This window comes from Lactuca serriola, chromosome 2, assembly GCF_051521515.1.
Source record: "Lactuca serriola cultivar US96UC23 chromosome 2, Lser_US96UC23_V15, whole genome shotgun sequence".
Taxonomy (NCBI): domain Eukaryota; kingdom Viridiplantae; phylum Streptophyta; class Magnoliopsida; order Asterales; family Asteraceae; genus Lactuca; species Lactuca serriola.
The window spans coordinates 143376525-143389227 of record NC_136409.1 but is presented as its reverse complement, the minus strand read 5'-3'; the positions used below and the strand labels follow the sequence as shown (position 1 = coordinate 143389227).

The window sequence follows — 12703 nt, the reverse complement described above, 5'->3', positions numbered from 1 at the left end:
TCCTTATTTTGAAAACCATTTTAAAAACTTACTTTCCGAAAATCTCCTTGATTTGAGATTGGATTCACACGAGTGTTCCTCCAATTCACTCAAACCAAGGCTCTGATACCAACTTGTAACATCCATAAATTTACGCCAAATTTAAACTTTTTCAATCATAAATAAAATCAAATATCATTGTTTACAAAAAATATTTTCAAATCAATATCCATCAGAGTGTCCTAAAATCATAACATAAGGATGAGGAGCGGTACGGTCACGCCTTCGCCTTGCCATGATCTCCTGAAGTACCTGAAACAATAAACTGAAAACTGTAAGCCTGAGGACTTAGTGAGCCACCCCCAAAATACCAATACCACACTGACAGTACCATATCAGTAACAATCAATCAATCAACATGCATACTGGTCCATCGACCTGACTGGACCGCCCTACTGGGCCTACAGTCTGTCTGGATCTATCCCGAGCCTTCGGCATGACTGGTCCGCCACGTGGGCCTACAGTCTCCACGGACCGCTCATAGGGTATGTTGGCCTTTAGCACAAAGCAGGACCGCCTTAACCCAACCAACAAGCAAATAACCATGTGCGCATAACAATCATATACTGGCATATACAAACATCAAGCATATCTATTGTAACACCCTGTTCTAAAATATTCGTTTATGGAATTTCAGAGGCCAAGGCCAGGGGTATTTTAGTCCTTTATTAATTTGGAGTTATTGTTTGAGAAGTTTTCGGGCTGGGTTGTGTTGTTAGAAACGTAGGGTTTCTCGTCACCTTTCCGTGGATATAAAGTTCATCGGAATCAGATCTATAATGAAGGAGTTATGTGTCACACCCCAAAACCAAGAACGGCGGAAACGTTCTGGGGCGGAGGACGTCATGTAAGGTAATCACAACACAGTAAATGTAAATAAGCAAACAACATCATCCATTGCATTAAATATATAAATTTAATACATGCGTGTTCTGTACAGTTTTAGACACCAAAAAAATATAACGTAAATCAAAATAATAAAATGATGAGTCTTGAGTGCGCTCCAATCATCTCAAAAGCTGGCATTGGTACCTGTCTACTGATGACCTGAGAATACAAGTTATTTTGAAAGAGTAGATTAGCATTAAGCTGGTGAGTTCATAAGTATTTTAGTGTCAATGTTTGTTGTCAAAAACGTTTGAACCTGTCTCAATGTATGAGTTTGTAAAAGTTTGAATCTCTCAGAAAATCCTATATTTTCTATAAAAGTAACCTTCTACCAAGGCTAAACTGTTTTGTAAACTCGTCTGTTGCAAAAGTGTGTAATTACCCAAGTATAACTATCATTTGTTAAAATATAGTTTGTACATTAATGCTTAAGTGCGGTTATCACTAAAATATGTAATGGGTAAATCATTGTAGTACTGTAGCTTGGTATAATAAGACTACTGCTGTACTAAATACTACTACCTTAAACCGGATTTATATTAAGGTATAATGTGATAAATTGCACCATGATATCGACTGGTAACAACGACATAAAGAACGGTCGTAATAACGGAATGACGTTTGGCACCCGCAGACCTGCAGGTCCGGCTGTAGCTAGCAGCAAGGTGTAGGATAGTCAATCCAGTATAGATCTATACGCAAACTCAACGCTCTCCCTCCAAGAGAATTCTGGCTACAACTCGGGCCATGACATTTAAGGCATGCTCCGATACAGTGGATCACATTTGTTATCGTATTCTTGCATATGTGATGAAATGTTTCTCGTTCTAGTATAGTTGTATATGTTCTCATAGTATAATTGTATATATATTCTCTTCCTAGTATAGACTCATGAATGAACTGACTCATTTATCTAGCAGTTGTAATAGTATGATTCTGTGTTACCCCGATGGTAACTTGTTAACGGTGCGTCTAGTACGTATGATTATGGAAGTACTTTTATGTCTATATATGTATATTTGATATATAATTAATATGGGAACGACCTTCGGATGGTCACCCGAAATCCCACCAGACCACATCCAAATCGAGAAAAAGGAAATAGGGTGGATGGCCTTCCTAAGCCCTTTAAACATTATTTATACATCTATACATATATAGGCATGCAATTTATAATATAAAATCATAAATAAGTATTTATAAGACATTTGAAACATAAGTATTATTTTTAAAGAAAGATTGACTTGATGTCAATCTATAAAACAATTTGAAGACATAGTGTAACGCCCGCAGATCCGGGCTAGTCAATTTAGAGGCAATAGGGGTCGAAAACGACTTTTTGACAAAAAGATTATTTAGAATAAATAATCTTAACCAATTTGTAGAATATGTCACAAGGTTTCCGTACATATAAAGAACGCTGAAATCCGAGTTATAACGAAGAAGTTATGACCCGTCGAAGTTTCGCGTCGGAACCGGCACGGCGCCGGGAAGCGTAAATAGTAAATTTATGATATATAGAGATTTAGCCTTAGCGCTCTAAACAAAAGTCGTAGAATATGTTAAACTAAGAACATCGATAAAAAGAACGCCCAAATCTGACTTTGTATGAAGAAGTTATGAGATTTTAAACAGACCAATCCTGTCCCGGCTTGTTAAAAATATAACTTTAAAAATAAAGTCAAAATTAACCAACGGAGTCTAAACGAAAGTTGTAGAGTATGTCTCCACCTACGCGTGGATATAAATAACGTCAAAAACGGAGTTCGTATGAGCGAGTTACAAATTATAGTAGTATATTTACGTATTAAAATAAAGTATAAATCATGTATACGTACACATATATATACATATGTATATATCATTAGAAATGGTATCAGAGCTAGGGCACGGGTCGATGTGTTCGACGGGGACGTTGAACCCTATAATGGGGGGTGAAAGTGGGTTAGATCTGATCCCACATCGGCTTGGAAGGAGAACGAAACATCTCCTTATAAGGGGTGTGGATACCTTCCTTGTCACAACGCGTTTTAAATCCGTGAGGGCAGCAGATCCCATAAGAACTCTGCAGTTAAGCGTGCTCGGGCGGGAGTAGTACCAGGATGGGTGACCCCCTGGGAAGTCCTCGTGTCGAGTGGCCCAAAGCGGACAATATTGTGATACGTGCCAGAGGGGGATGTTAGAAATGGTATCAGAGCATTAGTTGGGGATGTCACAGTTGGTATCAGAGCATTAGTTTAAGCGAACTAGGAATATGGATTTATTTCTAGACTTAAACTTAGAATGCTAAGCGATGATTGTGAGGTGTGAGCACTAGCTTATTTTAGGAATTGTGCCTAAAATGCTTTTATGTGCTAAATACTTGTGCCTGATATGCTGTTAGTTGTTCGGATCTATGGTCTGTTGCCGACCGGATCTGGAAACCTTATGTGTTTAGGATTCTAAACGTACGACTACGATATTAGAACTAGCATATAAACGTTTCGAAGTGATAAGGATGATTTAACCGTCAATCCTAAGTAAAGATCTGGATTCACCTTATTCGGTGTATAGATCAAGATGGCAAGAACCCGTAGTGGAAACGTGAATGCAAATGGGAACGGACACCAACCCCCCGTGATCGAGCAAATACCAGTTGTGGAAGCCGCTGCCGGACCAATAACGATGGCCGGAGTGCAAGCGATGATCCAGGCAATGTTGGATCGTCAAATGGAGGAAACTAGACGTTTGCTCCAGCAAAATCGTGAGGAAGCCACTATTCAGATCGAACAGCCCGAGTTGAACGAAGGGCAGACTGAGGAAGGAAACTACAGTGGGACTGTTGGTCAAGTCAACCCACCAATAGTTCGACAAAACAACCAAGATGACAAAGTCGAGAGGAATGGATGCAAGTACAAGGATTTTATGACTTGCAAGCCATCGACTTTCACTGGAAAGGAGGATCCGATCGGGGTCATGGATTGGATCTCGGAGATGGAGTTAGCCTTCATGACATGCGGTTGCAGAGGGAAGCTACAGACCACATTTGCAGTGCGTCAGTTTCGAGGAAGTGTTGTACGTTGGTGGAATACCTTGGGGAAGACTCTGAGCCCTAATGAGCCCCTGCAACTGACATGGGCAGAATTTTTGGTGCAATTCAAACGAAAGTACTGCTCAGCTCAAAACCTGCTTGAGCTAGAGAACCAGTTTCTAACCCTGAAGAAGGGAAGCATGTCAATCGATGAATACACGAACAACTTCACAGAAAAGATGGAGTTTGCCTTGCGTCTTGTTCCGGATGAGCTGACGAAAATTGACAAGTACGCAAAGGGACTTCCATGGGAGTACGCGGTGCCAGTGCGTCAGGCTCCTACTCTGGAGGCAGCTATCTGGGCTGCCAAGTCTGTGGAAGATATGATTAAGGGAAGAGCTGCCAACAAGATTGAGGTTGGCGAAAAGAGGAAGTTTGAGGAATCTACGAGGCCCAATAAGAAGATCAAGTCTGGTTCAAAGGAGTCTAGCGGAGGAGGAAACAAAGTGAAATGGTGCGAGAAGTGCAAAAAGAATCACTTTGGGAAATGTAGCGAAGAAGTGACTTGCTACAAGTGTGGGAAGACCGGACATTACGCCAACGAGTGCAAAAGGGTGTGTTATGAATGCCGTGAAGAAGGGCATGTTGCTAAGGATTGCCCGAAAAAGAAAGAGGCAGAAAAACCAAACATTCCGCCAAAACCGAAGGCAAGAGCATTCCATATGATCCTAGACGAAGCAGATGACAATGCGAGGATTCAGGAATGACGGCTTGACATCCAAGGATCGAGTTATAATGTAGCCATAGAATCATATGATTTAGCCTGTTAGAGGCATAGTCTAGGGTGAACTTGAACACCTATGTAATCGTTTCAAGAAATAATATGAAACCTTTGTTTTGTTATCTGATGTGTTAAGTTGTTTTTTTTCGTGTATGGTGACTTGGAGAGACTGCGGGACAATACTTGGGACGAGTATGAGTAGGTGTGAATGGTAGTAGAGGCCTATACTACCGGAAGCACAGGACTCACACTTGGATCAGGGAAAGTCACAAGGTTACCAAGAAGCTAGTAACTGATTCTGTTTTTTTTTCAAGTATGTCATTACCATCGTTTCGATAATGACTAAAAAGATTGTTGATTTCCGACCCTAGTGGTCATACCGAATTGAGTCTGACTACGATGAGTATGTTGCATGGTTCAGAGAACCAAGTTTGATGTAGCGTCCGACTTAAACCAAACGATTGAAATCAAAGCAATCAATAGAAGTATCGCGTTCGTTGTTAAAGAAGTTGGTAGCCAGAAACGCTACATGTTAAAGTGTGATTATATCACATTAGAACATGAAGGAAGGCATAGTCTATTTTAGAATTTAACTCTAAGAGACCTAAGTCTAAATGTGCATCACATGATGATAGGTCATAATTTGAAGTCTAGCCCGAGGTAGAGAGCAGGTGCACGATCGAGTACTGCTTACAGTCAATGAGTCTAAGAGATAGACTTGAAGGAATATAGAAGTTATAATTATTAACTAGGATGAAAAGATGACGTATGGAGTCATTATACGAGCCCTGTTTCGTTGATGATTCCGGGACGTAATCATCCTAAGGGGGAGATAATTGTAACGCCCGCAGATCCGGGCTAGTCAATTTAGAGGCAATAGGGGTCGAAAACGACTTTTTGACAAAAAGATTATTTAGAATAAATAATCTTAACCAATTTGTAGAATATGTCACAAGGTTTCCGTACATATAAAGAACGCTGAAATCCGAGTTATAACGAAGAAGTTATGACCCGTCGAAGTTTCGCGTCGGAACCGGCACGGCGCCGGGAAGCGTAAATAGTAAATTTATGATATATAGAGATTTAGCCTTAGCGCTCTAAACAAAAGTCGTAGAATATGTTAAACTAAGAACATCGATAAAAAGAACGCCCAAATCTGACTTTGTATGAAGAAGTTATGAGATTTTAAACAGACCAATCCTGTCCCGGCTTGTTAAAAATATAACTTTAAAAATAAAGTCAAAATTAACCAACGGAGTCTAAACGAAAGTTGTAGAGTATGTCTCCACCTACGCGTGGATATAAATAACGTCAAAAACGGAGTTCGTATGAGCGAGTTACAAATTATAGTAGTATATTTACGTATTAAAATAAAGTATAAATCATGTATACGTACACATATATATACATATGTATATATCATTAGAAATGGTATCAGAGCTAGGGCACGGGTCGATGTGTTCGACGGGGACGTTGAACCCTATAATGGGGGGTGAAAGTGGGTTAGATCTGATCCCACATCGGCTTGGAAGGAGAACGAAACATCTCCTTATAAGGGGTGTGGATACCTTCCTTGTCACAACGCGTTTTAAAGCCGTGAGGGCAGCAGATCCCATAAGAACTCTGCAGTTAAGCGTGCTCGGGCGGGAGTAGTACCAGGATGGGTGACCCCCTGGGAAGTCCTCGTGTCGAGTGGCCCAAAGCGGACAATATTGTGATACGTGCCAGAGGGGGATGTTAGACATAGATTTGATTAAAACAGTTTAAGTATAAGGAACATTTGTTTAAATCACAGTTGTAGTATAAATTTGAAAAGTAAATGGGTTTGGAAAATATTTTGAAGTAAAACAGTTTGATAGACAGTTTGAACAGTGATAAAATCACTGGTTTCCCTAGTTATTAATCACATGTGATTAATGCAATCACATGTGATTGAAACAATAACTATAAGTATTTAACTTGTATCCCCCCCCCCTTGAAAGCATATAAAAGAATTTATAAAGTATTTAAAATGTAGATTAAGGGGTATGAACTCACTCGATTGATTGAAGAAAGTGAGATGGAAAACCAGGCAGAGTTTCGTCTCGGAAAACGGATTTTTCTCGGGATTCTCGGGAATCTCGGGAGTAAAATCGACCCTCGAGACTTGAGCAAAAAGACCAGAGCTTCGGGTTTTAACGGGCACGGAAATCGAGGCAAGATCGTGAGAGAAAAGAGAGAAGTGAGCAAAATTTTCGGAAAGCCTCGCATTCTATTTATAGGAAGGCTGAACCGCCTCGGTACGCGGGGCGTACGCTCGTACGCAGCGCGTACGCGTACGTCATGCATGACCGAAGCCTCGACTGCCTCGGCTTCGGATGGGACGGGTCGCTGGGGAGGCGGGTCGGACGGGACAGCGAGTCGGATGGGACGTCGGGTCGGACGGGTCGGACGCTTCGGACGGGTCGGCCGGGTCGGAAACCTCGGATAGGGCGACGTGGACGATCCGAGACCCTCGATCTCAGTACGCAGGGCGTACAAAGGTACGCAGGGCGTACTTCGGTCCTATCCGATGACTCCCCTTCGGATAATACCGGGAGTTTATAATTAAATTTATATTTATTTTAAATAAACTTCAAAAATTCATATCTCCCTCATACGAACTCCGTTTTTGACGTTCTTTATATCCACGCGAAGGTGAGACCATGATCTATAACTTTCGTTTAGATTCCGTTGGCAAATTCCGAAATTATTTTTATTATTTATTTATTAAAATGACGTGATTAAGGAATTTCTTCAAAAATTCATAACTTCCTCAGCCGAAGTCAGATTTGGACGTTCTTTTTATGTACGCAAACCTTGATATGATTCCTACTACTTTATTTAACCCGAATAAGATTTTAGGGAGGTTACATTTTGACCTAAATTTGATTGGTTTTACATTACATTGACTCGAAATATCGGGTTGTCACATTATGACACTTTGAAGATTTGGCAAGAATGGCCCTTAAAGAGAAAAGTTTGCATAGAAGACCATTCATGCATGTTTGGAACACGCGTGGGTACGCCCAGCGTAAGCTGGGTTATGCCCAGCGTAATGAGGCAGCTTGGTCGCGGATGTCCAAGGCGTACGCCCAGCGTACCAGGAGGTACGCCTAGCGTATGCTAAAAAGTTATGAAACCCTAATTTTGGATTGAGCACTATATAAAGGACATTATGGTTCCAACCCTAGCACCATATGAGCCTCCCCAACCTCAGAAGAAACCCTAGAGCGTCCCTACCTTCATTTTGTGAGATCTTGACCTTGGAGAACCTATTTTGGTGGATTAAAGCTTGGAAGCAAAGAGAAGAAGGTTGGCAAAGAGGAACCTTTGAAGCTAGAGCTTGTAGATCTGGGATAAGTGCTTCATTTCGGACCTTTGCAAGGTAAAAAGTCTTGAGCTTGATGATTAACCTCTTAGATCTCCTTAGTACAAGTTTATGGACCTTTTGGTCCCAAGATTGGGACTTTATGACTTAAGCTCGTTTCTAAGACCAGGGTTGCCTCCCTTAGAGCCATATGAGTCCCAGAAGCAGTAAAGTTTCAACCTTTGTGGTCCTATTAAGTCCATGCATGAGATCTAGTCCCCTTTATGGAAGTAGAAGAGTGTTTTGAGAGTTTGGGTTGGTTTGGGTCATATAAAGTCACCAAGTCAGTGACTTTATGGCTTAATGCATGGAATAAGGCTTGGATTTGAGTTTGTAGCTTCTGAATTGGGGTATTAAGAACTTATTAGAAAGTTGACTTAATGAGGCTATATGTTGGGCGTACAAGGAGGTACGCACGGCGTACAAGCCATCAGCCAGTACGCTCAGCGTACCTAGGAGTACGCCCCGCGTACGTTGCCAGATTTGGGCCTTGAGCTGTTGGGCCTCGGTGTGGGGTGTGTTTTGGACTGTAGGTCTTTGGGCCTTAGTGGGCCATCAGGAGTCAGTGTTTATGGGCCAAGTATATGTTTTGGGCTTAAGGTAAGGCCCAATAATGGGGTTGGGCCCAATGTAGCAAACTAGGCCATTAGTGGGCCTATAGTGGGGCCATGGATGGACTTGGAAGGAATTGAGGGTTTGGGCTATATTGTGACCCATGCCATAGCAGGGGTAAAATGGTCATTTTACCCATCAAAAGATTCCCCTTCTGATTTAGTGTTTGACTAGTCATGATAGCCGGAGAGCAGCCGGGACAGCAGTCGGGGATCTTTCACTCGGGTTTTCAGCAGTCATCATTTCGAGGTGAGTTTCCTTCTAGTAGGAACGGGTCTAAGGCCACAATGTCGGCATGTTTAGCTATCAGTAGTTTCCGGACTTCGGTCTGATGCAGTAGTTAGTATGTTTGGAGCCTTCGTGGCTCGGACAGGATTTATGTGTTATGTGTCCCGGGGCCACGGCCCGATGCAGTATGCAGTATATGTGTGTTATGCTAGTTGATATGTTTATGTTATGCTTTGTTCAGTTAGTTCCGGACTTCGGTCCGATGCAGGGGGCAAGGTCCCAGTCAGTTTCCGGACTTCGGTCCAATGCAGGGGGCAAGGCCCCAGTTAGTCCGGACTTCGGTCCGATGCAGGGGGACAAAGTCCCAATCAGTTTCCGGACTTCGGTCCGATGCAGGGGGCAAGGCCCCAGTTAGTCCGGACCTCGGTCCGATGTAGTGGGCAAGGCCCAGTATGTGTTTTATATGTTATTGTATGGTATGTGGAAGTTTGGGGGAGCTCACTAAGCTTCATGCTTACGGTTTTCAGTTTTGGTTTCAGGTACTCAGTTTTCAAAAGAGGAGCTCGGAGAGATTGCAGTGCACACACCATAGTCAGTTAGCCTGGGAAATGTTTTACTCTAATAATGAGATTATGATTTGGAAATTAATACTCGAAAATTATGTTATGACTTATGATACGTTTTTATAAATATCGTTTTAGTAATGCTTTAAAAGAAATTTTTAGTAGTGATTTTTGGGTTGTTACAACTATCTCACTGATCATCAATCATAGAATCCTCTCGTAACTAGAGCACCGACCTAGCAGGTCACTAACATACCAATCCCTACGGATCATAAAAGCATAACATACTATCTACACTGATTCCGATCAAACAGATCATAATCACATGTAGCATACCATAACAATAACAACTAAACTACTAAAGGGTCGGCCTTGGTGCCATAGACCCTATCGATATAGTAAGGATAACTCACCTCGCAGATGTCGACTCGGAAGGTAAACTCCAACTCTCGGATCACTCGATACAGGCTCCGCCACCTATGATCATAGTACAATATACTCATAAGTCCTTAACCTTATAAGGTACTCCATAACCTACTAGTCAACCCCTGATGAAAGCCAAAGTCCTCAGTCAGGTCAACAGTCCATGTTGACCTCAACTCGTCGAGTACCCTCGGCTACTCACCGAGTCCCTTGAAGCACATTCCAACTCGCCGAGTCATCGGGGTGACTCGTCGAGTTCCTTCGATTCTCGATCAAACCTTAAGGCCACCCGTCGAGTTTCCTCCTTGCAACTCGATGGATGTACACACACACATATCCTGGTTAAAACTCATCCGACTCGCCGAGTTGTTCTTCAACTCGTTGAGTCTTATGGCAATCTTCATCGGGCTCACCGAGTTGTTCATCCAACTCGTCGAGTTCACGGACATCTTCATGTGACTCGCTGAGTCAACCTGGCGACTCGCCGAGTCCATTCAGTCCTTTTTCCATATAGACCCGTTTTGAGCCATGCAGCGGCTCCAAATCACAGATCCAAGCTTCTAGGGCATGCTTATCACGTAAAGTTACAAACTTTACATGCATGCATGGCTTTAAAGGCTCTAAATGCCAAATCTAAGCTCTTAATGGGGCTTCATGCACAATGGGGACCTTAATCACGACCAATACAACAACTTTATGATTCTAAAACTTAAGGAGGGTCCAGATCTGAAGTTACAACTTCAGATCTAGCCCATAGCCCACCTTATCAACCTCAAAATCCATGAACCCCCCCCCCCCCCAAAAAAAAAAAAAAAAAAACTCAACAAAAGGAAAAAGGAAGTAAGGATGGAAAATTGATACCTCCAAGGGATGCTAGCTGAGGTAATTTCTGCTTCCCACACCTTTCTTGCTTCAACTCCTTTGCACTTCTAGCTTTTCTCTTCTATCCAACCTTCTTTCCAAGCTTCAAACACACATAATGGCACGCACACACATGTATAAGGGCTCTCCAGGACTCTCTAAAACTGTAAAGAGGCCCAAGGAGGTTGAGGTTCCTTTAAATAGGGGTGCAAACCCCGGAATTTAGGGTTTCATCTGCCAGCTCCTACTCGCCAAGTCTCAATATGGACCCGTCAAGTAGGTCACTTAACTCGCTATCCCACCCCGCTGCTACTCGACGAGTAGGGCAACTAACTTGTCGAGTAGGGCTTAATCTAAGAAATCTTATTTGAACAATACCTGAGAATCGGAGTGTTACATATAAGTTATTTTAAGAACTTAAAAAAATTACGAGAACTTGAGAACTTATAATCCGCTCATCATTTTCAAAACAAAAGACCACCACTAGTCTTTAAATTATGTGTCTCCATATCTAGGCTAAAAAAAAGATTTGTTGAATTTTTGGGAAATGTGCATGTATGTACATCTAAATGTGCATATATGCGTATTTTGTATTTTTGTTTCAAAACCAATACAACAATGAGACTTTAACACCAAAATTTAAGAGAATCACACCTTGAAAATGTTAAAAAAGCACAAAAAATATAAATGTGCATGCATGCATATTCAAATGTGCTTATATGCACATTTGAAAAAAGTTTGCAAATACTTTTTTTACCCTTTTGCTTTTTTTTTTTCTGAAATATTCCCAGATTGATCCTTTTAATTTAAGAAGAAAGTATGTTGCTATTCTTGAAATTGGTTGATTAAGCCATTTGTAGCACTCACAACAACAATAATAACCAAAAAAACTAGAAAAATAAACTTACACCTTTTATACCATTTATGAAAAAGAATGTTGATTACAAAAAAAAAAGACAAAACTATTCCTCTGATATAACATGAACAATTGAGTTTTTCAACAATCTGTTTATGAATTTGGCCATATTTAGACTCCACTAAATATTCCTTACTTTGTACTTCTGTAGTCTTATATTCGCGTTGTGTATTCTTTAATGTAGATTCCACAAACTCTGAATTAGGAATGGGCTTGTTTATCTTAATCCATTCTTCAACTACTGAGGTGGTTGCTTCTGACAAAGTTTAATCGAAATCATTTCCAAAATCAGGAAGGACTTGATGCTTTTCTTCTCATGGTTCAAGGTTTTTTTTTTCAGCAGCAACAATAGGAAGTGATAGCGAGGGGGACAGGGATGGAGACGGGGATGTGGATGGAAATAGGAGACAAATATGTGGCCACTTACCATCAACATCAATGGTGGAAATCTTGTGATTGGGCTAATATTTCATATCCAATCCTTAGACCAACTTTCTTCTTCTTCATGGTGGAGGAAATCCTTTATGAGAGAGACCGGTTATGGGGGACAACTCCTCTACTATCACTAACACTTGCAAAATCTATGGTGGTTGACAATTGTGATGCGATGCAATTTTGTTATAGGAACATTAGTAGCAACGCGTGATGATGATGATATGAAAGAGATGGTCAAGAGAGGAAGCTACATCTTCTTGAGATTGGGGTTGTATGATGCTTAGATATGAGAGATGAGAAGAGGTCTTCATCTAGAGATTCAAATGAATCTCTAACGATAGTTGTGGCGACAATAATAAGGGATTGAGGATGTCGATGACTAATTTCACGATGATTATGAAGGAGGGAGTCATTCCTTCCCAATCCACTCAACCCACTACCACATCTGTTTTTCTCTATTTTTTTTCTTCATCTTTCTCAACCCACAACATACAGAAAATCTATATTTTTCAACCCACTCAATTAAAAAAATACAAAAAAACTAAGGTACAAGTCTTAA

General features: G+C 41.2%; 2 pseudogenes; both read left to right on the top strand.

Annotated features, from left to right (window-relative positions):
• The first annotated feature begins 2948 nt into the window (after positions 1-2948).
• Positions 2949-3066, top strand: LOC145091017 (5S ribosomal RNA; annotated as a pseudogene).
• Positions 3067-6297: 3231 nt separating this feature from the next.
• LOC145091023 (5S ribosomal RNA) lies at positions 6298-6415 on the top strand (annotated as a pseudogene).
• The last annotated feature ends 6288 nt before the right edge of the window (positions 6416-12703 follow it).